Genomic DNA, 22,212 nt, shown 5'->3' on the forward strand with positions numbered 1-22,212 from the left:
AATTATTGATATTAAAACCCTAAACTTTGGTTAATCTCTGATAAAGTTTGAGCTTGTCCAACTCTTGACATAATCCACTGTTGTAGATATGATAAGAGCCACTTTGCCAGAAGCTCATACACAATCTTTAGTGAAATTGCACAGACTTGTCAAAATCCTCATTAGATCACATCATCTGGCTACAGACTCTTCCTGTGGACGAGCTGCCGAGTGGTTATGGCGTATGACTACTAATCCATTGTGCTCTGCATGCATGGTTTTTGAATCCCATACTTGTTGAAGTAATCTTCATCTCCAATGTTGAAACTCTAAATTATCTTTTTCAGCCCAAGCAGTGAATATTTCTAACATTTCCTGTGGAAGAAGGCTGCTATCAAACTTTTCTAACATTTCAGTCTGGCAAAAGTAAACCCAATTTTTTCATTTGGCATGCTTGATGCCATCCTACATTGGCTGACATCTTCTTCCTTTTGAGTACTTAGACAACACAGATTTAGAATCTCTCCATTGCACTATCTAAGGAAGGGATATGAGAAAGACAAGTTTGACTTTATAGTATTTTTACAAGGAAAGTACATTGTTAAACATAGAAACTTCAGTACTGAGGCTATGAAAAGAAGGCACTGCTGAGATTCGAACTCAGGATCTCCTGTTTACAAGACAGGCGCTTTAACCAACTAAGCCACAGCACCACTTTGTGTAAGATTAGAAAAGCACTACTGGTAGAGTCGCCCTCACCTCATGTCTTTCAGTGTCCTTAAATGTCTAGAGATAGACGACTAATGCAAATTCTTTCTTTACTGGACTAATTTTCAGGGCTTCAATAGTGACAAAAAATACAATCTTTATTGAATTATTGATATTAAAACCCTAAACTTTGGTTAATCTCTGATAAAGTTTGAGCTTGTCCAACTCTTGACATAATCCACTGTTGTAGATATGATAAGAGCCACTTTGCCAGAAGCTCATACACAATCTTTAGTGAAATTGCACAGACTTGTCAAAATCCTCATTAGATCACATCATCTGGCTACAGACTCTTCCTGTGGACGAGCTGCCGAGTGGTTATGGCGTATGACTACTAATCCATTGTGCTCTGCATGCATGGTTTTTGAATCCCATACTTGTTGAAGTAATCTTCATCTCCAATGTTGAAACTCTAAATTATCTTTTTCAGCCCAAGCAGTGAATATTTCTAACATTTCCTGTGGAAGAAGGCTGCTATCAAACTTTTCTAACATTTCAGTCTGGCAAAAGTAAACCCAATTTTTTCATTTGGCATGCTTGATGCCATCCTACATTGGCTGACATCTTCTTCCTTTTGAGTACTTTGACAACACAGATTTAGAATCTCTCCATTGCACTATCTAAGGAAGGGATATGAGAAAGACAAGTTTGACTTTATAGTATTTTTACAAGGAAAGTACACTGTTAAACATAGAAACTTCAGTACTGAGGCTATGAAAAGAAGGCACTGCTGAGATTCGAACTCAGGATCTCCTGTTTACGAGACAGGCGCTTTAACCAACTAAGCCACAGCACCACTTTGTGTAAGAGTAGAAAAGCACTACTGGTAGAGTCGCCATCACCTCATGTCTTTCAGTGTCCTTGAATGTCTAGAGATAGACGACTTATGCAAATTCTTTCTTTACTGGACTAATTTTTAGGGCTTCAATAGTGACAAAAAATACAATCTTTATTGAATTACTGATATTAAAACCCTAAACTTTGGTTAATCTCTGATAAAGTTTGAGCTTGTCCAACTCTTGACATAATCCACTGTTGTAGATATGATAAGAGCCACTTTGCCAGAAGCTCATACACAATCTTTAGTGAAATTGCACAGACTTGTCAAAATCCTCATTAGATCACATCATCTGGCTACAGACTCTTCCTGTAGACGAGCTGCCGAGTGGTTATGGCGTATGACTACTAATCCATTGTGCTCTGCATGCATGGTTTTTGAATCCCATACTTGTTGAAGTTACCTTCATCTCCAATGTTGAAACTCTAAATTATCTTTTTCAGCCCAAGCAGTGAGTATGTCCAGCATTTCCTGTTCAAGAAGGCTGCTATCGAAACTTTTCTAACATTTCAGTCTGGCAAAAGTAAACCCACTGTTTTCATTTGGCATGCTTGATGCCATCCTACATTGGCTGACATCTTCTTCCTTTTGAGTACTTTGACAACACAGATTTAGAATCTCTCCATTGCACTATCTAAGGAAGGGATATGAGAAAGACAAGTTTGACTTTATAGTATTTTTACAAGGAAAGTACACTGTTAAACATAGAAACTTCAGTACTGAGGCTATGAAAAGAAGGCACTGCTGAGATTCGAACTCAGGATCTCCTGTTTACGAGACAGGCGCTTTAACCAACTAAGCCACAGCACCACTTTGTGTAAGATTAGAAAAGCACTACTGGTAGAGTCGCCCTCACCTCATGTCTTTCAGTGTCCTTAAATGTCTAGAGATAGACGACTAATGCAAATTCTTTCTTTACTGGACTAATTTTCAGGGCTTCAATAGTGACAAAAAATACAATCTTTATTGAATTATTGATATTAAAACCCTAAACTTTGGTTAATCTCTGATAAAGTTTGAGCTTGTCCAACTCTTGACATAATCCACTGTTGTAGATATGATAAGAGCCACTTTGCCAGAAGCTCATACACAATCTTTAGTGAAATTGCACAGACTTGTCAAAATCCTCATTAGATCACATCATCTGGCTACAGACTCTTCCTGTGGACGAGCTGCCGAGTGGTTATGGCGTATGACTACTAATCCATTGTGCTCTGCATGCATGGTTTTTGAATCCCATACTTGTTGAAGTAATCTTCATCTCCAATGTTGAAACTCTAAATTATCTTTTTCAGCCCAAGCAGTGAATATTTCTAACATTTCCTGTGGAAGAAGGCTGCTATCAAACTTTTCTAACATTTCAGTCTGGCAAAAGTAAACCCAATTTTTTCATTTGGCATGCTTGATGCCATCCTACATTGGCTGACATCTTCTTCCTTTTGAGTACTTAGACAACACAGATTTAGAATCTCTCCATTGCACTATCTAAGGAAGGGATATGAGAAAGACAAGTTTGACTTTATAGTATTTTTACAAGGAAAGTACATTGTTAAACATAGAAACTTCAGTACTGAGGCTATGAAAAGAAGGCACTGCTGAGATTCGAACTCAGGATCTCCTGTTTACAAGACAGGCGCTTTAACCAACTAAGCCACAGCACCACTTTGTGTAAGATTAGAAAAGCACTACTGGTAGAGTCGCCCTCACCTCATGTCTTTCAGTGTCCTTAAATGTCTAGAGATAGACGACTAATGCAAATTCTTTCTTTACTGGACTAATTTTCAGGGCTTCAATAGTGACAAAAAATACAATCTTTATTGAATTATTGATATTAAAACCCTAAACTTTGGTTAATCTCTGATAAAGTTTGAGCTTGTCCAACTCTTGACATAATCCACTGTTGTAGATATGATAAGAGCCACTTTGCCAGAAGCTCATACACAATCTTTAGTGAAATTGCACAGACTTGTCAAAATCCTCATTAGATCACATCATCTGGCTACAGACTCTTCCTGTGGACGAGCTGCCGAGTGGTTATGGCGTATGACTACTAATCCATTGTGCTCTGCATGCATGGTTTTTGAATCCCATACTTGTTGAAGTAATCTTCATCTCCAATGTTGAAACTCTAAATTATCTTTTTCAGCCCAAGCAGTGAATATTTCTAACATTTCCTGTGGAAGAAGGCTGCTATCAAACTTTTCTAACATTTCAGTCTGGCAAAAGTAAACCCAATTTTTTCATTTGGCATGCTTGATGCCATCCTACATTGGCTGACATCTTCTTCCTTTTGAGTACTTAGACAACACAGATTTAGAATCTCTCCATTGCACTATCTAAGGAAGGGATATGAGAAAGACAAGTTTGACTTTATAGTATTTTTACAAGGAAAGTACTTTGTTAAACATAGAAACTTCAGTACTGAGGGTATGAAAAGAAGGCACTGCTGAGATTCGAACTCAGGATCTCCTGTTTACAAGACAGGCGCTTTAACCAACTAAGCCACAGCACCACTTTGAGTAAGATTAGAAAAGCACTACTGGAAGAGTCGCCCTCACCTCATGTCTTTCAGTGTCCTTAAATGTCTAGAGATAGACGACTAATGCAAATTCTTTCTTTACTGGACTAATTTTCAGGGCTTCAATAGTGACAAAAAATACAATCTTTATTGAATTACTGATATTAAAACCCTAAACTTTGGTTAATCTCTTATAAAGTTTGAGCTTGTCCAACTCTTGACATAATCCACTGTCATAGATATGATAAGAGTCACTTTGCCAGAAGCTCATACACAGTTTTTAGTGAAATTGCACAGACTTGTCAAAATCCTCATTAGATCACATCATCTGGCTACAGACTCTTCCTGTAGACGAGCTGCCGAGTGGTTATGGCGTATGGCTACTAATCCATTGTGTTCTGCATTCATGGTTTTTGAATCCCATACTTGTTGAAGTAATCTTCATCTCCAATGTTGAAACTCTAAATTATCTTTTTCAGCCCAAGCAGTGAATATTTCTAACATTTCCTGTGCAAGAAGGCTGCTATCAAACTTTTCTAACATTTCAGTCTGGCAAAAGTAAACCCACTGTTTTCATTTGGCATGCTTGATGCCATCCTACATTGGCTGACATCTTCTTCCTTTTGAGTACTTAGACAACACAGATTTAGAATCTCTCCATTGCACTATCTAAGGAAGGGATATGAGAAAGACAAGTTTGACTTTATAGTATTTTTACAAGGAAAGTACTTTGTTAAACATAGAATCTTCAGTACTGAGGCTATGAAAAGAAGGCACTGCTGAGATTCGAACTCAGGATCTCCTGTTTACAAGACAGGCGCTTTAACCAACTAAGCCACAGCACCACTTTGAGTAAAATTAGAAAAGCACTACTGGTAGAGTCGCCCTCACCTCATGTCTTTCAGTGTCCTTAAATGTCTAGAGATAGACGACTAATGCAAATTCTTTCTTTACTGGACTAATTTTCAGGGCTTCAATAGTGACAAAAAATACAATCTTTATTGAATTACTGATATTAAAACCCTAAACTTTGGTTAATCTCTTATAAAGTTTGAGCTTGTCCAACTCTTGACATAATCCACTGTTGTAGATATGATAAGAGCCACTTTGCCAGAAGCTCATACACAATCTTTAGTGAAATTGCACAGACTTGTCAAAATCCTCATTAGATCACATCATCTGGCTACAGACTCTTCCTGTAGACGAGCTGCCGAGTGGTTATGGCGTATGGCTACTAATCCATTGTGTTCTGCATTCATGGTTTTTGAATCCCATACTTGTTGAAGTAATCTTCATCTCCAATGTTGAAACTCTAAATTATCTTTTTCAGCCCAAGCAGTGAATATTTCTAACATTTCCTGTGCAAGAAGGCTGCTATCAAACTTTTCTAACATTTCAGTCTGGCAAAAGTAAACCCACTGTTTTCATTTGGCATGCTTGATGCCATCCTACATTGGCTGACATCTTCTTCCTTTTGAGTACTTAGACAACACAGATTTAGAATCTCTCCATTGCACTATCTAAGGAAGGGATATGAGAAAGACAAGTTTGACTTTATAGTATTTTTACAAGGAAAGTACTTTGTTAAACATAGAATCTTCAGTACTGAGGCTATGAAAAGAAGGCACTGCTGAGATTCGAACTCAGGATCTCCTGTTTACAAGACAGGCGCTTTAACCAACTAAGCCACAGCACCACTTTGAGTAAAATTAGAAAAGCACTACTGGTAGAGTCGCCCTCACCTCATGTCTTTCAGTGTCCTTAAATGTCTAGAGATAGACGACTAATGCAAATTCTTTCTTTACTGGACTAATTTTCAGGGCTTCAATAGTGACAAAAAATACAATCTTTATTGAATTACTGATATTAAAACCCTAAACTTTGGTTAATCTCTTATAAAGTTTGAGCTTGTCCAACTCTTGACATAATCCACTGTTGTAGATATGATAAGAGCCACTTTGCCAGAAGCTCATACACAATCTTTAGTGAAATTGCACAGACTTGTCAAAATCCTCATTAGATCACATCATCTGGCTACAGACTCTTCCTGTAGACGAGCTGCCAAGTGGTTATGGCGTATGACTACTAATCCATTGTGCTCTGCATGCATGGTTTTTGAATCCCATACTTGTTGAAGTAATCTTCATCTCCAATGTTGAAACTCTAAATTATCTTTTTCAGCCCAAGCAGTGAATATTTCTAACATTTCCTGTGGAAGAAGGCTGCTATCAAACTTTTCTAACATTTCAGTCTGGCAAAAGTAAACCCAATTTTTTCATTTGGCATGCTTGATGCCATCCTACATTGGCTGACATCTTCTTCCTTTTGAGTACTTAGACAACACAGATTTAGAATCTCTCCATTGCACTATCTAAGGAAGGGATATGAGAAAGACAAGTTTGACTTTATAGTATTTTTACAAGGAAAGTACATTGTTAAACATAGAAACTTCAGTACTGAGGCTATGAAAAGAAGGCACTGCTGAGATTCGAACTCAGGATCTCCTGTTTACAAGACAGGCGCTTTAACCAACTAAGCCACAGCACCACTTTGTGTAAGATTAGAAAAGCACTACTGGTAGAGTCGCCCTCACCTCATGTCTTTCAGTGTCCTTAAATGTCTAGAGATAGACGACTAATGCAAATTCTTTCTTTACTGGACTAATTTTCAGGGCTTCAATAGTGACAAAAAATACAATCTTTATTGAATTACTGATATTAAAACCCTAAACTTTGGTTAATCTCTTATAAAGTTTGAGCTTGTCCAACTCTTGACATAATCCACTGTTGTAGATATGATAAGAGCCACTTTGCCAGAAGCTCATACACAATCTTTAGTGAAATTGCACAGACTTGTCAAAATCCTCATTAGATCACATCATCTGGCTACAGACTCTTCCTGTAGACGAGCTGCCAAGTGGTTATGGCGTATGACTACTAATCCATTGTGCTCTGCATGCATGGTTTTTGAATCCCATACTTGTTGAAGTAATCTTCATCTCCAATGTTGAAACTCTAAATTATCTTTTTCAGCCCAAGCAGTGAATATTTCTAACATTTCCTGTGGAAGAAGGCTGCTATCAAACTTTTCTAACATTTCAGTCTGGCAAAAGTAAACCCAATTTTTTCATTTGGCATGCTTGATGCCATCCTACATTGGCTGACATCTTCTTCCTTTTGAGTACTTAGACAACACAGATTTAGAATCTCTCCATTGCACTATCTAAGGAAGGGATATGAGAAAGACAAGTTTGACTTTATAGTATTTTTACAAGGAAAGTACATTGTTAAACATAGAAACTTCAGTACTGAGGCTATGAAAAGAAGGCACTGCTGAGATTCGAACTCAGGATCTCCTGTTTACAAGACAGGCGCTTTAACCAACTAAGCCACAGCACCACTTTGTGTAAGATTAGAAAAGCACTACTGGTAGAGTCGCCCTCACCTCATGTCTTTCAGTGTCCTTAAATGTCTAGAGATAGACGACTAATGCAAATTCTTTCTTTACTGGACTAATTTTCAGGGCTTCAATAGTGACAAAAAATACAATCTTTATTGAATTATTGATATTAAAACCCTAAACTTTGGTTAATCTCTGATAAAGTTTGAGCTTGTCCAACTCTTGACATAATCCACTGTTGTAGATATGATAAGAGCCACTTTGCCAGAAGCTCATACACAATCTTTAGTGAAATTGCACAGACTTGTCAAAATCCTCATTAGATCACATCATCTGGCTACAGACTCTTCCTGTGGACGAGCTGCCGAGTGGTTATGGCGTATGACTACTAATCCATTGTGCTCTGCATGCATGGTTTTTGAATCCCATACTTGTTGAAGTAATCTTCATCTCCAATGTTGAAACTCTAAATTATCTTTTTCAGCCCAAGCAGTGAATATTTCTAACATTTCCTGTGGAAGAAGGCTGCTATCAAACTTTTCTAACATTTCAGTCTGGCAAAAGTAAACCCAATTTTTTCATTTGGCATGCTTGATGCCATCCTACATTGGCTGACATCTTCTTCCTTTTGAGTACTTAGACAACACAGATTTAGAATCTCTCCATTGCACTATCTAAGGAAGGGATATGAGAAAGACAAGTTTGACTTTATAGTATTTTTACAAGGAAAGTACTTTGTTAAACATAGAAACTTCAGTACTGAGGCTATGAAAAGAAGGCACTGCTGAGATTCGAACTCAGGATCTCCTGTTTACAAGACAGGCGCTTTAACCAACTAAGCCACAGCACCACTTTGTGTAAGAGTAGAAAAGCACTACTGGTAGAGTCGCCCTCACCTCATGTCTTTCAGTGTCCTTAAATGTCTAGAGATAGACGACTAATGCAAATTCTTTCTTTACTGGACTAATTTTCAGGGCTTCAATAGTGACAAAAAATACAATCTTTATTGAATTACTGATATTAAAACCCTAAACTTTGGTTAATCTCTTATAAAGTTTGAGCTTGTCCAACTCTTGACATAATCCACTGTCATAGATATGATAAGAGTCACTTTGCCAGAAGCTCATACACAGTTTTTAGTGAAATTGCACAGACTTGTCAAAATCCTCATTAGATCACATCATCTGGCTACAGACTCTTCCTGTAGACGAGCTGCCGAGTGGTTATGGCGTATGGCTACTAATCCATTGTGTTCTGCATTCATGGTTTTTGAATCCCATACTTGTTGAAGTAATCTTCATCTCCAATGTTGAAACTCTAAATTATCTTTTTCAGCCCAAGCAGTGAATATTTCTAACATTTCCTGTGCAAGAAGGCTGCTATCAAACTTTTCTAACATTTCAGTCTGGCAAAAGTAAACCCACTGTTTTCATTTGGCATGCTTGATGCCATCCTACATTGGCTGACATCTTCTTCCTTTTGAGTACTTAGACAACACAGATTTAGAATCTCTCCATTGCACTATCTAAGGAAGGGATATGAGAAAGACAAGTTTGACTTTATAGTATTTTTACAAGGAAAGTACTTTGTTAAACATAGAAACTTCAGTACTGAGGCTATGAAAAGAAGGCACTGCTGAGATTCGAACTCAGGATCTCCTGTTTACAAGACAGGCGCTTTAACCAACTAAGCCACAGCACCACTTTGAGTAAGATTAGAAAAGCACTACTGGTAGAGTCGCCCTCACCTCATGTCTTTCAGTGTCCTTAAATGTCTAGAGATAGACGACTAATGCAAATTCTTTCTTTACTGGACTAATTTTCAGGGCTTCAATAGTGACAAAAAATACAATCTTTATTGAAATACTGATATTAAAACCCTAAACTTTGGTTAATCTCTTATAAAGTTTGAGCTTGTCCAACTCTTGACATAATCCACTGTTGTAGATATGATAAGAGCCACTTTGCCAGAAGCTCATACACAATCTTTAGTGAAATTGCACAGACTTGTCAAAATCCTCATTAGATCACATCATCTGGCTACAGACTCTTCCTGTAGACGAGCTGCCAAGTGGTTATGGCGTATGACTACTAATCCATTGTGCTCTGCATGCATGGTTTTTGAATCCCATACTTGTTGAAGTAATCTTCATCTCCAATGTTGAAACTCTAAATTATCTTTTTCAGCCCAAGCAGTGAATATTTCTAACATTTCCTGTGGAAGAAGGCTGCTATCAAACTTTTCTAACATTTCAGTCTGGCAAAAGTAAACCCAATTTTTTCATTTGGCATGCTTGATGCCATCCTACATTGGCTGACATCTTCTTCATTTTGAGTACTTAGACAACACAGATTTAGAATCTCTCCATTGCACTATCTAAGGAAGGGATATGAGAAAGACAAGTTTGACTTTATAGTATTTTTACAAGGAAAGTACTTTGTTAAACATAGAAACTTCAGTACTGAGGCTATGAAAAGAAGGCGCTGCTGAGATTCGAACTCAGGATCTCCTGTTTACAAGACAGGCGCTTTAACCAACTAAGCCACAGCACCACTTTGAGTAAGATTAGAAAAGCACTACTGGTAGAGTCGCCCTCACCTCATGTCTTTCAGTGTCCTTAAATGTCTAGAGATAGACGACTAATGCAAATTCTTTCTTTACTGGACTAATTTTCAGGGCTTCAATAGTGACAAAAAATACAATCTTTATTGAATTACTGATATTAAAACCCTAAACTTTGGTTAATCTCTTATAAAGTTTGAGCTTGTCCAACTCTTGACATAATCCACTGTCATAGATATGATAAGAGTCACTTTGCCAGAAGCTCATACACAGTTTTTAGTGAAATTGCACAGACTTGTCAAAATCCTCATTAGATCACATCATCTGGCTACAGACTCTTCCTGTAGACGAGCTGCCGAGTGGTTATGGCGTATGGCTACTAATCCATTGTGTTCTGCATTCATGGTTTTTGAATCCCATACTTGTTGAAGTAATCTTCATCTCCAATGTTGAAACTCTAAATTATCTTTTTCAGCCCAAGCAGTGAATATTTCTAACATTTCCTGTGGAAGAAGGCTGCTATCAAACTTTTCTAACATTTCAGTCTGGCAAAAGTAAACCCAATTTTTTCATTTGGCATGCTTGATGCCATCCTACATTGGCTGACATCTTCTTCATTTTGAGTACTTAGACAACACAGATTTAGAATCTCTCCATTGCACTATCTAAGGAAGGGATATGAGAAAGACAAGTTTGACTTTATAGTATTTTTACAAGGAAAGTACTTTGTTAAACATAGAAACTTCAGTACTGAGGCTATGAAAAGAAGGCGCTGCTGAGATTCGAACTCAGGATCTCCTGTTTACAAGACAGGCGCTTTAACCAACTAAGCCACAGCACCACTTTGAGTAAGATTAGAAAAGCACTACTGGTAGAGTCGCCCTCACCTCATGTCTTTCAGTGTCCTTAAATGTCTAGAGATAGACGACTAATGCAAATTCTTTCTTTACTGGACTAATTTTCAGGGCTTCAATAGTGACAAAAAATACAATCTTTATTGAATTACTGATATTAAAACCCTAAACTTTGGTTAATCTCTTATAAAGTTTGAGCTTGTCCAACTCTTGACATAATCCACTGTCATAGATATGATAAGAGTCACTTTGCCAGAAGCTCATACACAGTTTTTAGTGAAATTGCACAGACTTGTCAAAATCCTCATTAGATCACATCATCTGGCTACAGACTCTTCCTGTAGACGAGCTGCCGAGTGGTTATGGCGTATGGCTACTAATCCATTGTGTTCTGCATTCATGGTTTTTGAATCCCATACTTGTTGAAGTAATCTTCATCTCCAATGTTGAAACTCTAAATTATCTTTTTCAGCCCAAGCAGTGAATATTTCTAACATTTCCTGTGCAAGAAGGCTGCTATCAAACTTTTCTAACATTTCAGTCTGGCAAAAGTAAACCCACTGTTTTCATTTGGCATGCTTGATGCCATCCTACATTGGCTGACATCTTCTTCCTTTTGAGTACTTAGACAACACAGATTAAGAATCTCTCCATTGCACTATCTAAGGAAGGGATATGAGAAAGACAAGTTTGACTTTATAGTATTTTTACAAGGAAAGTACTTTGTTAAACATAGAAACTTCAGTACTGAGGCTATGAAAAGAAGGCACTGCTGAGATTCGAACTCAGGATCTCCTGTTTACAAGACAGGCGCTTTAACCAACTAAGCCACAGCACCACTTTGAGTAAGATTAGAAAAGCACTACTGGTAGAGTCGCCCTCACCTCATGTCTTTCAGTGTCCTTAAATGTCTAGAGATAGACGACTAATGCAAATTCTTTCTTTACTGGACTAATTTTCAGGGCTTCAATAGTGACAAAAAATACAATCTTTATTGAATTATTGATATTAAAACCCTAAACTTTGGTTAATCTCTGATAAAGTTTGAGCTTGTCCAACTCTTGACATAATCCACTGTTGTAGATATGATAAGAGCCACTTTGCCAGAAGCTCATACACAATCTTTAGTGAAATTGCACAGACTTGTCAAAATCCTCATTAGATCACATCATCTGGCTACAGACTCTTCCTGTAGACGAGCTGCCAAGTGGTTATGGCGTATGACTACTAATCCATTGTGCTCTGCATGCATGGTTTTTGAATCCCATACTTGTTGAAGTAATCTTCATCTCCAATGTTGAAACTCTAAATTATCTTTTTCAGCCCAAGCAGTGAATATTTCTAACATTTCCTGTGGAAGAAGGCTGCTATCAAACTTTTCTAACATTTCAGTCTGGCAAAAGTAAACCCAATTTTTTCATTTGGCATGCTTGATGCCATCCTACATTGGCTGACATCTTCTTCATTTTGAGTACTTAGACAACACAGATTTAGAATCTCTCCATTGCACTATCTAAGGAAGGGATATGAGAAAGACAAGTTTGACTTTATAGTATTTTTACAAGGAAAGTACTTTGTTAAACATAGAAACTTCAGTACTGAGGCTATGAAAAGAAGGCACTGCTGAGATTCGAACTCAGGATCTCCTGTTTACAAGACAGGCGCTTTAACCAACTAAGCCACAGCACCACTTTGAGTAAGATTAGAAAAGCACTACTGGTAGAGTCGCCCTCACCTCATGTCTTTCAGTGTCCTTAAATGTCTAGAGATAGACGACTAATGCAAATTCTTTCTTTACTGGACTAATTTTCAGGGCTTCAATAGTGACAAAAAATACAATCTTTATTGAATTACTGATATTAAAACCCTAAACTTTGGTTAATCTCTTATAAAGTTTGAGCTTGTCCAACTCTTGACATAATCCACTGTCATAGATATGATAAGAGTCACTTTCCCAGAAGCTCATACACAGTTTTTAGTGAAATTGCACAGACTTGTCAAAATCCTCATTAGATCACATCATCTGGCTACAGACTCTTCCTGTAGACGAGCTGCCGAGTGGTTATGGCGTATGGCTACTAATCCATTGTGTTCTGCATTCATGGTTTTTGAATCCCATACTTGTTGAAGTAATCTTCATCTCCAATGTTGAAACTCTAAATTATCTTTTTCAGCCCAAGCAGTGAATATTTCTAACATTTCCTGTGCAAGAAGGCTGCTATCAAACTTTTCTAACATTTCAGTCTGGCAAAAGTAAACCCACTGTTTTCATTTGGCATGCTTGATGCCATCCTACATTGGCTGACATCTTCTTCCTTTTGAGTACTTAGACAACACAGATTTAGAATCTCTCCATTGCACTATCTAAGGAAGGGATATGAGAAAGACAAGTTTGACTTTATAGTATTTTTACAAGGAAAGTACTTTGTTAAACATAGAATCTTCAGTACTGAGGCTATGAAAAGAAGGCACTGCTGAGATTCGAACTCAGGATCTCCTGTTTACAAGACAGGCGCTTTAACCAACTAAGCCACAGCACCACTTTGAGTAAAATTAGAAAAGCACTACTGGTAGAGTCGCCCTCACCTCATGTCTTTCAGTGTCCTTAAATGTCTAGAGATAGACGACTAATGCAAATTCTTTCTTTACTGGACTAATTTTCAGGGCTTCAATAGTGACAAAAAATACAATCTTTATTGAATTACTGATATTAAAACCCTAAACTTTGGTTAATCTCTTATAAAGTTTGAGCTTGTCCAACTCTTGACATAATCCACTGTTGTAGATATGATAAGAGCCACTTTGCCAGAAGCTCATACACAATCTTTAGTGAAATTGCACAGACTTGTCAAAATCCTCATTAGATCACATCATCTGGCTACAGACTCTTCCTGTAGACGAGCTGCCGAGTGGTTATGGCGTATGGCTACTAATCCATTGTGTTCTGCATTCATGGTTTTTGAATCCCATACTTGTTGAAGTAATCTTCATCTCCAATGTTGAAACTCTAAATTATCTTTTTCAGCCCAAGCAGTGAATATTTCTAACATTTCCTGTGCAAGAAGGCTGCTATCAAACTTTTCTAACATTTCAGTCTGGCAAAAGTAAACCCACTGTTTTCATTTGGCATGCTTGATGCCATCCTACATTGGCTGACATCTTCTTCCTTTTGAGTACTTAGACAACACAGATTTAGAATCTCTCCATTGCACTATCTAAGGAAGGGATATGAGAAAGACAAGTTTGACTTTATAGTATTTTTACAAGGAAAGTACTTTGTTAAACATAGAAACTTCAGTACTGAGGCTATGAAAAGAAGGCACTGCTGAGATTCGAACTCAGGATCTCCTGTTTACAAGACAGGCGCTTTAACCAACTAAGCCACAGCACCACTTTGTGTAAGATTAGAAAAGCACTACTGGTAGAGTCGCCCTCACCTCATGTCTTTCAGTGTCCTTAAATGTCTAGAGATAGACGACTAATGCAAATTCTTTCTTTACTGGACTAATTTTCAGGGCTTCAATAGTGACAAAAAATACAATCTTTATTGAATTATTGATATTAAAACCCTAAACTTTGGTTAATCTCTGATAAAGTTTGAGCTTGTCCAACTCTTGACATAATCCACTGTTGTAGATATGATAAGAGCCACTTTGCCAGAAGCTCATACACAATCTTTAGTGAAATTGCACAGACTTGTCAAAATCCTCATTAGATCACATCATCTGGCTACAGACTCTTCCTGTGGACGAGCTGCCGAGTGGTTATGGCGTATGACTACTAATCCATTGTGCTCTGCATGCATGGTTTTTGAATCCCATACTTGTTGAAGTAATCTTCATCTCCAATGTTGAAACTCTAAATTATCTTTTTCAGCCCAAGCAGTGAATATTTCTAACATTTCCTGTGGAAGAAGGCTGCTATCAAACTTTTCTAACATTTCAGTCTGGCAAAAGTAAACCCAATTTTTTCATTTGGCATGCTTGATGCCATCCTACATTGGCTGACATCTTCTTCCTTTTGAGTACTTAGACAACACAGATTTAGAATCTCTCCATTGCACTATCTAAGGAAGGGATATGAGAAAGACAAGTTTGACTTTATAGTATTTTTACAAGGAAAGTACTTTGTTAAACATAGAAACTTCAGTACTGAGGCTATGAAAAGAAGGCACTGCTGAGATTCGAACTCAGGATCTCCTGTTTACAAGACAGGCGCTTTAACCAACTAAGCCACAGCACCACTTTGTGTAAGATTAGAAAAGCACTACTGGTAGAGTCGCCCTCACCTCATGTCTTTCAGTGTCCTTAAATGTCTAGAGATAGACGACTAATGCAAATTCTTTCTTTACTGGACTAATTTTCAGGGCTTCAATAGTGACAAAAAATACAATCTTTATTGAATTACTGATATTAAAACCCTAAACTTTGGTTAATCTCTTATAAAGTTTGAGCTTGTCCAACTCTTGACATAATCCACTGTCATAGATATGATAAGAGTCACTTTGCCAGAAGCTCATACACAGTTTTTAGTGAAATTGCACAGACTTGTCAAAATCCTCATTAGATCACATCATCTGGCTACAGACTCTTCCTGTAGACGAGCTGCCGAGTGGTTATGGCGTATGGCTACTAATCCATTGTGTTCTGCATTCATGGTTTTTGAATCCCATACTTGTTGAAGTAATCTTCATCTCCAATGTTGAAACTCTAAATTATCTTTTTCAGCCCAAGCAGTGAATATTTCTAACATTTCCTGTGCAAGAAGGCTGCTATCAAACTTTTCTAACATTTCAGTCTGGCAAAAGTAAACCCACTGTTTTCATTTGGCATGCTTGATGCCATCCTACATTGGCTGACATCTTCTTCCTTTTGAGTACTTAGACAACACAGATTTAGAATCTCTCCATTGCACTATCTAAGGAAGGGATATGAGAAAGACAAGTTTGACTTTATAGTATTTTTACAAGGAAAGTACTTTGTTAAACATAGAAACTTCAGTACTGAGGCTATGAAAAGAAGGCACTGCTGAGATTCGAACTCAGGATCTCCTGTTTACAAGACAGGCGCTTTAACCAACTAAGCCACAGCACCACTTTGAGTAAAATTAGAAAAGCACTACTGGTAGAGTCGCCCTCACCTCATGTCTTTCAGTGTCCTTAAATGTCTAGAGATAGACGACTAATGCAAATTCTTTCTTTACTGGACTAATTTTCAGGGCTTCAATAGTGACAAAAAATACAATCTTTATTGAATTACTGATATTAAAACCCTAAACTTTGGTTAATCTCTTATAAAGTTTGAGCTTGTCCAACTCTTGACATAATCCACTGTTGTAGATATGATAAGAGCCACTTTGCCAGAAGCTCATACACAATCTTTAGTGAAATTGCACAGACTTGTCAAAATCCTCATTAGATCACATCATCTGGCTACAGACTCTTCCTGTAGACGAGCTGCCAAGTGGTTATGGCGTATGACTACTAATCCATTGTGCTCTGCATGCATGGTTTTTGAATCCCATACTTGTTGAAGTAATGTTCATCTCCAATGTTGAAACTCTAAATTATCTTTTTCAGCCCAAGCAGTGAATATTTCTAACATTTCCTGTGGAAGAAGGCTGCTATCAAACTTTTCTAACATTTCAGTCTGGCAAAAGTAAACCCAATTTTTTCATTTGGCATGCTTGATGCCATCCTACATTGGCTGACATCTTCTTCATTTTGAGTACTTAGACAACACAGATTTAGAATCTCTCCATTGCACTATCTAAGGAAGGGATATGAGAAAGACAAGTTTGACTTTATAGTATTTTTACAAGGAAAGTACATTGTTAAACATAGAAACTTCAGTACTGAGGCTATTAAAAGAAGGCACTGCTGAGATTCGAACTCAGGATCTCCTGTTTACAAGACAGGCGCTTTAACCAACTAAGCCACAGCACCACTTTGTGTAAGATTAGAAAAGCACTACTGGTAGAGTCGCCCTCACCTCATGTCTTTCAGTGTCCTTAAATGTCTAGAGATAGACGACTAATGCAAATTCTTTCTTTACTGGACTAATTTTCAGGGCTTCAATAGTGACAAAAAATACAATCTTTATTGAATTACTGATATTAAAACCCTAAACTTTGGTTAATCTCTTATAAAGTTTGAGCTTGTCCAACTCTTGACATAATCCACTGTTGTAGATATGATAAGAGCCACTTTGCCAGAAGCTCATACACAGTTTTTAGTGAAATTGCACAGACTTGTCAAAATCCTCATTAGATCACATCATCTGGCTACAGACTCTTCCTGTAGACGAGCTGCCGAGTGGTTATGGCGTATGGCTACTAATCCATTGTGTTCTGCATTCATGGTTTTTGAATCCCATACTTGTTGAAGTAATCTTCATCTCCAATGTTGAAACTCTAAATTATCTTTTTCAGCCCAAGCAGTGAATATTTCTAACATTTCCTGTGCAAGAAGGCTGCTATCAAACTTTTCTAACATTTCAGTCTGGCAAAAGTAAACCCACTGTTTTCATTTGGCATGCTTGATGCCATCCTACATTGGCTGACATCTTCTTCCTTTTGAGTACTTAGACAACACAGATTTAGAATCTCTCCATTGCACTATCTAAGGAAGGGATATGAGAAAGACAAGTTTGACTTTATAGTATTTTTACAAGGAAAGTACTTTGTTAAACATAGAAACTTCAGTACTGAGGCTATGAAAAGAAGGCACTGCTGAGATTCGAACTCAGGATCTCCTGTTTACAAGACAGGCGCTTTAACCAACTAAGCCACAGCACCACTTTGAGTAAGATTAGAAAAGCACTACTGGTAGAGTCGCCCTCACCTCATGTCTTTCAGTGTCCTTAAATGTCTAGAGATAGACGACTAATGCAAATTCTTTCTTTACTGGACTAATTTTCAGGGCTTCAATAGTGACAAAAAATACAATCTTTATTGAATTACTGATATTAAAACCCTAAACTTTGGTTAATCTCTTATAAAGTTTGAGCTTGTCCAACTCTTGACATAATCCACTGTTGTAGATATGATAAGAGCCACTTTGCCAGAAGCTCATACACAATCTTTAGTGAAATTGCACAGACTTGTCAAAATCCTCATTAGATCACATCATCTGGCTACAGACTCTTCCTGTAGACGAGCTGCCAAGTGGTTATGGCGTATGACTACTAATCCATTGTGCTCTGCATGCATGGTTTTTGAATCCCATACTTGTTGAAGTAATCTTCATCTCCAATGTTGAAACTCTAAATTATCTTTTTCAGCCCAAGCAGTGAATATTTCTAACATTTCCTGTGGAAGAAGGCTGCTATCAAACTTTTCTAACATTTCAGTCTGGCAAAAGTAAACCCAATTTTTTCATTTGGCATGCTTGATGCCATCCTACATTGGCTGACATCTTCTTCATTTTGAGTACTTAGACAACACAGATTTAGAATCTCTCCATTGCACTATCTAAGGAAGGGATATGAGAAAGACAAGTTTGACTTTATAGTATTTTTACAAGGAAAGTACTTTGTTAAACATAGAAACTTCAGTACTGAGGCTATGAAAAGAAGGCGCTGCTGAGATTCGAACTCAGGATCTCCTGTTTACAAGACAGGCGCTTTAACCAACTAAGCCACAGCACCACTTTGAGTAAGATTAGAAAAGCACTACTGGTAGAGTCGCCCTCACCTCATGTCTTTCAGTGTCCTTAAATGTCTAGAGATAGACGACTAATGCAAATTCTTTCTTTACTGGACTAATTTTCAGGGCTTCAATAGTGACAAAAAATACAATCTTTATTGAATTACTGATATTAAAACCCTAAACTTTGGTTAATCTCTTATAAAGTTTGAGCTTGTCCAACTCTTGACATAATCCACTGTCATAGATATGATAAGAGTCACTTTGCCAGAAGCTCATACACAGTTTTTAGTGAAATTGCACAGACTTGTCAAAATCCTCATTAGATCACATCATCTGGCTACAGACTCTTCCTGTAGACGAGCTGCCGAGTGGTTATGGCGTATGGCTACTAATCCATTGTGTTCTGCATTCATGGTTTTTGAATCCCATACTTGTTGAAGTAATCTTCATCTCCAATGTTGAAACTCTAAATTATCTTTTTCAGCCCAAGCAGTGAATATTTCTAACATTTCCTGTGCAAGAAGGCTGCTATCAAACTTTTCTAACATTTCAGTCTGGCAAAAGTAAACCCACTGTTTTCATTTGGCATGATTGATGCCATCCTACATTGGCTGACATCTTCTTCCTTTTGAGTACTTAGACAACACAGATTTAGAATCTCTCCATTGCACTATCTAAGGAAGGGATATGAGAAAGACAAGTTTGACTTTATAGTATTTTTACAAGGAAAGTACTTTGTTAAACATAGAAACTTCAGTACTGAGGCTATGAAAAGAAGGCACTGCTGAGATTCGAACTCAGGATCTCCTGTTTACAAGACAGGCGCTTTAACCAACTAAGCCACAGCACCACTTTGAGTAAGATTAGAAAAGCACTACTGGTAGAGTCGCCCTCACCTCATGTCTTTCAGTGTCCTTAAATGTCTAGAGATAGACGACTAATGCAAATTCTTTCTTTACTGGACTAATTTTCAGGGCTTCAATAGTGACAAAAAATACAATCTTTATTGAATTATTGATATTAAAACCCTAAACTTTGGTTAATCTCTGATAAAGTTTGAGCTTGTCCAACTCTTGACATAATCCACTGTTGTAGATATGATAAGAGCCACTTTGCCAGAAGCTCATACACAATCTTTAGTGAAATTGCACAGACTTGTCAAAATCCTCATTAGATCACATCATCTGGCTACAGACTCTTCCTGTGGACGAGCTGCCGAGTGGTTATGGCGTATGACTACTAATCCATTGTGCTCTGCATGCATGGTTTTTGAATCCCATACTTGTTGAAGTAATCTTCATCTCCAATGTTGAAACTCTAAATTATCTTTTTCAGCCCAAGCAGTGAATATTTCCAGCATTTCCTGTTCAAGAAGGCTGCTATCAAACTTTTCTAACATTTCAGTCTGGCAAAAGTAAACCCAATTTTTTCATTTGGAATGCTTGATGCCATCCTACATTGGCTGACATCTTCTTCATTTTGAGTACTTAGACAACACAGATTTAGAATCTCTCCATTGCACTATCTAAGGAAGGGATATGAGAAAGACAAGTTTGACTTTATAGTATTTTTACAAGGAAAGTACTTTGTTAAACATAGAAACTTCAGTACTGAGGCTATGAAAAGAAGGCACTGCTGAGATTCGAACTCAGGATCTCCTGTTTACAAGACAGGCGCTTTAACCAACTAAGCCACAGCACCACTTTGAGTAAGATTAGAAAAGCACTACTGGTAGAGTCTCCCTCACCTCATGTCTTTCAGTGTCCTTAAATGTCTAGAGATAGACGACTAATGCAAATTCTTTCTTTACTGGACTAATTTTCAGGGCTTCAATAGTGACAAAAAATACAATCTTTATTGAATTACTGATATTAAAACCCTAAACTTTGGTTAATCTCTTATAAAGTTTGAGCTTGTCCAACTCTTGACATAATCCACTGTCATAGATATGATAAGAGTCACTTTCCCAGAAGCTCATACACAGTTTTTAGTGAAATTGCACAGACTTGTCAAAATCCTCATTAGATCACATCATCTGGCTACAGACTCTTCCTGTAGACGAGCTGCCGAGTGGTTATGGCGTATGGCTACTAATCCATTGTGTTCTGCATTCATGGTTTTTGAATCCCATACTTGTTGAAGTAATCTTCATCTCCAATGTTGAAACTCTAAATTATCTTTTTCAGCCCAAGCAGTGAATATTTCTAACATTTCCTGTGCAAGAAGGCTGCTATCAAACTTTTCTAACATTTCAGTCTGGCAAAAGTAAACCCACTGTTTTCATTTGGCATGCTTGATGCCATCCTACATTGGCTGACATCTTCTTCCTTTTGAGTACTTAGACAACACAGATTTAGAATCTCTCCATTGCACTATCTAAGGAAGGGATATGAGAAAGACAAGTTTGACTTTATAGTATTTTTACAAGGAAAGTACTTTGTTAAACATAGAAACTTCAGTACTGAGGCTATGAAAAGAAGGCACTGCTGAGATTCGAACTCAGGATCTCCTGTTTACAAGACAGGCGCTTTAACCAACTAAGCCACAGCACCACTTTGAGTAAGATTAGAAAAGCACTACTGGTAGAGTCGCCCTCACCTCATGTCTTTCAGTGTCCTTAAATGTCTAGAGATAGACGACTAATGCAAATTCTTTCTTTACTGGACTAATTTTCAGGGCTTCAATAGTGACAAAAAATACAATCTTTATTGAATTACTGATATTAAAACCCTAAACTTTGGTTAATCTCTTATAAAGTTTGAGCTTGTCCAACTCTTGACATAATCCACTGTTGTAGATATGATAAGAGCCACTTTGCCAGAAGCTCATACACAATCTTTAGTGAAATTGCACAGACTTGTCAAAATCCTCATTAGATCACATCATCTGGCTACAGACTCTTCCTGTAGACGAGCTGCCAAGTGGTTATGGCGTATGACTACTAATCCATTGTGCTCTGCATGCATGGTTTTTGAATCCCATACTTGTTGAAGTAATCTTCATCTCCAATGTTGAAACTCTAAATTATCTTTTTCAGCCCAAGCAGTGAATATTTCTAACATTTCCTGTGGAAGAAGGCTGCTATCAAACTTTTCTAACATTTCAGTCTGGCAAAAGTAAACCCAATTTTTTCATTTGGCATGCTTGATGCCATCCTACATTGGCTGACATCTTCTTCATTTTGAGTACTTAGACAACACAGATTTAGAATCTCTCCATTGCACTATCTAAGGAAGGGATATGAGAAAGACAAGTTTGACTTTATAGTATTTTTACAAGGAAAGTTCTTTGTTAAACATAGAAACTTCAGTACTGAGGCTATGAAAAGAAGGCGCTGCTGAGATTCGAACTCAGGATCTCCTGTTTACAAGACAGGCGCTTTAACCAACTAAGCCACAGCACCACTTTGAGTAAGATTAGAAAAGCACTACTGGTAGAGTCGCCCTCACCTCATGTCTTTCAGTGTCCTTAAATGTCTAGAGATAGACGACTAATGCAAATTCTTTCTTTACTGGACTAATTTTCAGGGCTTCAATAGTGACAAAAAATACAATCTTTATTGAATTACTGATATTAAAACCCTAAACTTTGGTTAATCTCTTATAAAGTTTGAGCTTGTCCAACTCTTGACATAATCCACTGTCATA

General features: G+C 37.5%; 6 non-coding genes across 6 annotated transcripts; all 6 read right to left on the reverse strand.

Moving 5' to 3' along the window:
- Positions 1-1,469: 1,469 nt before the first annotated feature.
- TRNAT-CGU (transfer RNA threonine (anticodon CGU)) lies at positions 1,470-1,543 on the reverse strand. Its single transcript has one exon. It is a non-coding gene; the product is annotated as a tRNA-Thr (tRNA).
- Positions 1,544-2,321: 778 nt separating this feature from the next.
- On the reverse strand, positions 2,322-2,395 carry TRNAT-CGU (transfer RNA threonine (anticodon CGU)). Its single transcript has one exon. It is a non-coding gene; the product is annotated as a tRNA-Thr (tRNA).
- A 7,585-nt stretch (positions 2,396-9,980) lies between these two features.
- On the reverse strand, positions 9,981-10,054 carry TRNAT-UGU (transfer RNA threonine (anticodon UGU)). Its single transcript has one exon. It is a non-coding gene; the product is annotated as a tRNA-Thr (tRNA).
- Positions 10,055-10,831: 777 nt separating this feature from the next.
- TRNAT-UGU (transfer RNA threonine (anticodon UGU)) lies at positions 10,832-10,905 on the reverse strand. Its single transcript has one exon. It is a non-coding gene; the product is annotated as a tRNA-Thr (tRNA).
- A 7,585-nt stretch (positions 10,906-18,490) lies between these two features.
- TRNAT-UGU (transfer RNA threonine (anticodon UGU)) lies at positions 18,491-18,564 on the reverse strand. The gene has a single exon. It is a non-coding gene; the product is annotated as a tRNA-Thr (tRNA).
- Positions 18,565-21,894: 3,330 nt separating this feature from the next.
- On the reverse strand, positions 21,895-21,968 carry TRNAT-UGU (transfer RNA threonine (anticodon UGU)). Its single transcript has one exon. It is a non-coding gene; the product is annotated as a tRNA-Thr (tRNA).
- Between the last annotated feature and the right edge of the window lie 244 nt (positions 21,969-22,212).

The sequence above is a fragment of the Anomaloglossus baeobatrachus genome, chromosome 7 (assembly GCF_048569485.1).
Source record: "Anomaloglossus baeobatrachus isolate aAnoBae1 chromosome 7, aAnoBae1.hap1, whole genome shotgun sequence".
NCBI classification, from domain to species: domain Eukaryota; kingdom Metazoa; phylum Chordata; class Amphibia; order Anura; family Aromobatidae; genus Anomaloglossus; species Anomaloglossus baeobatrachus.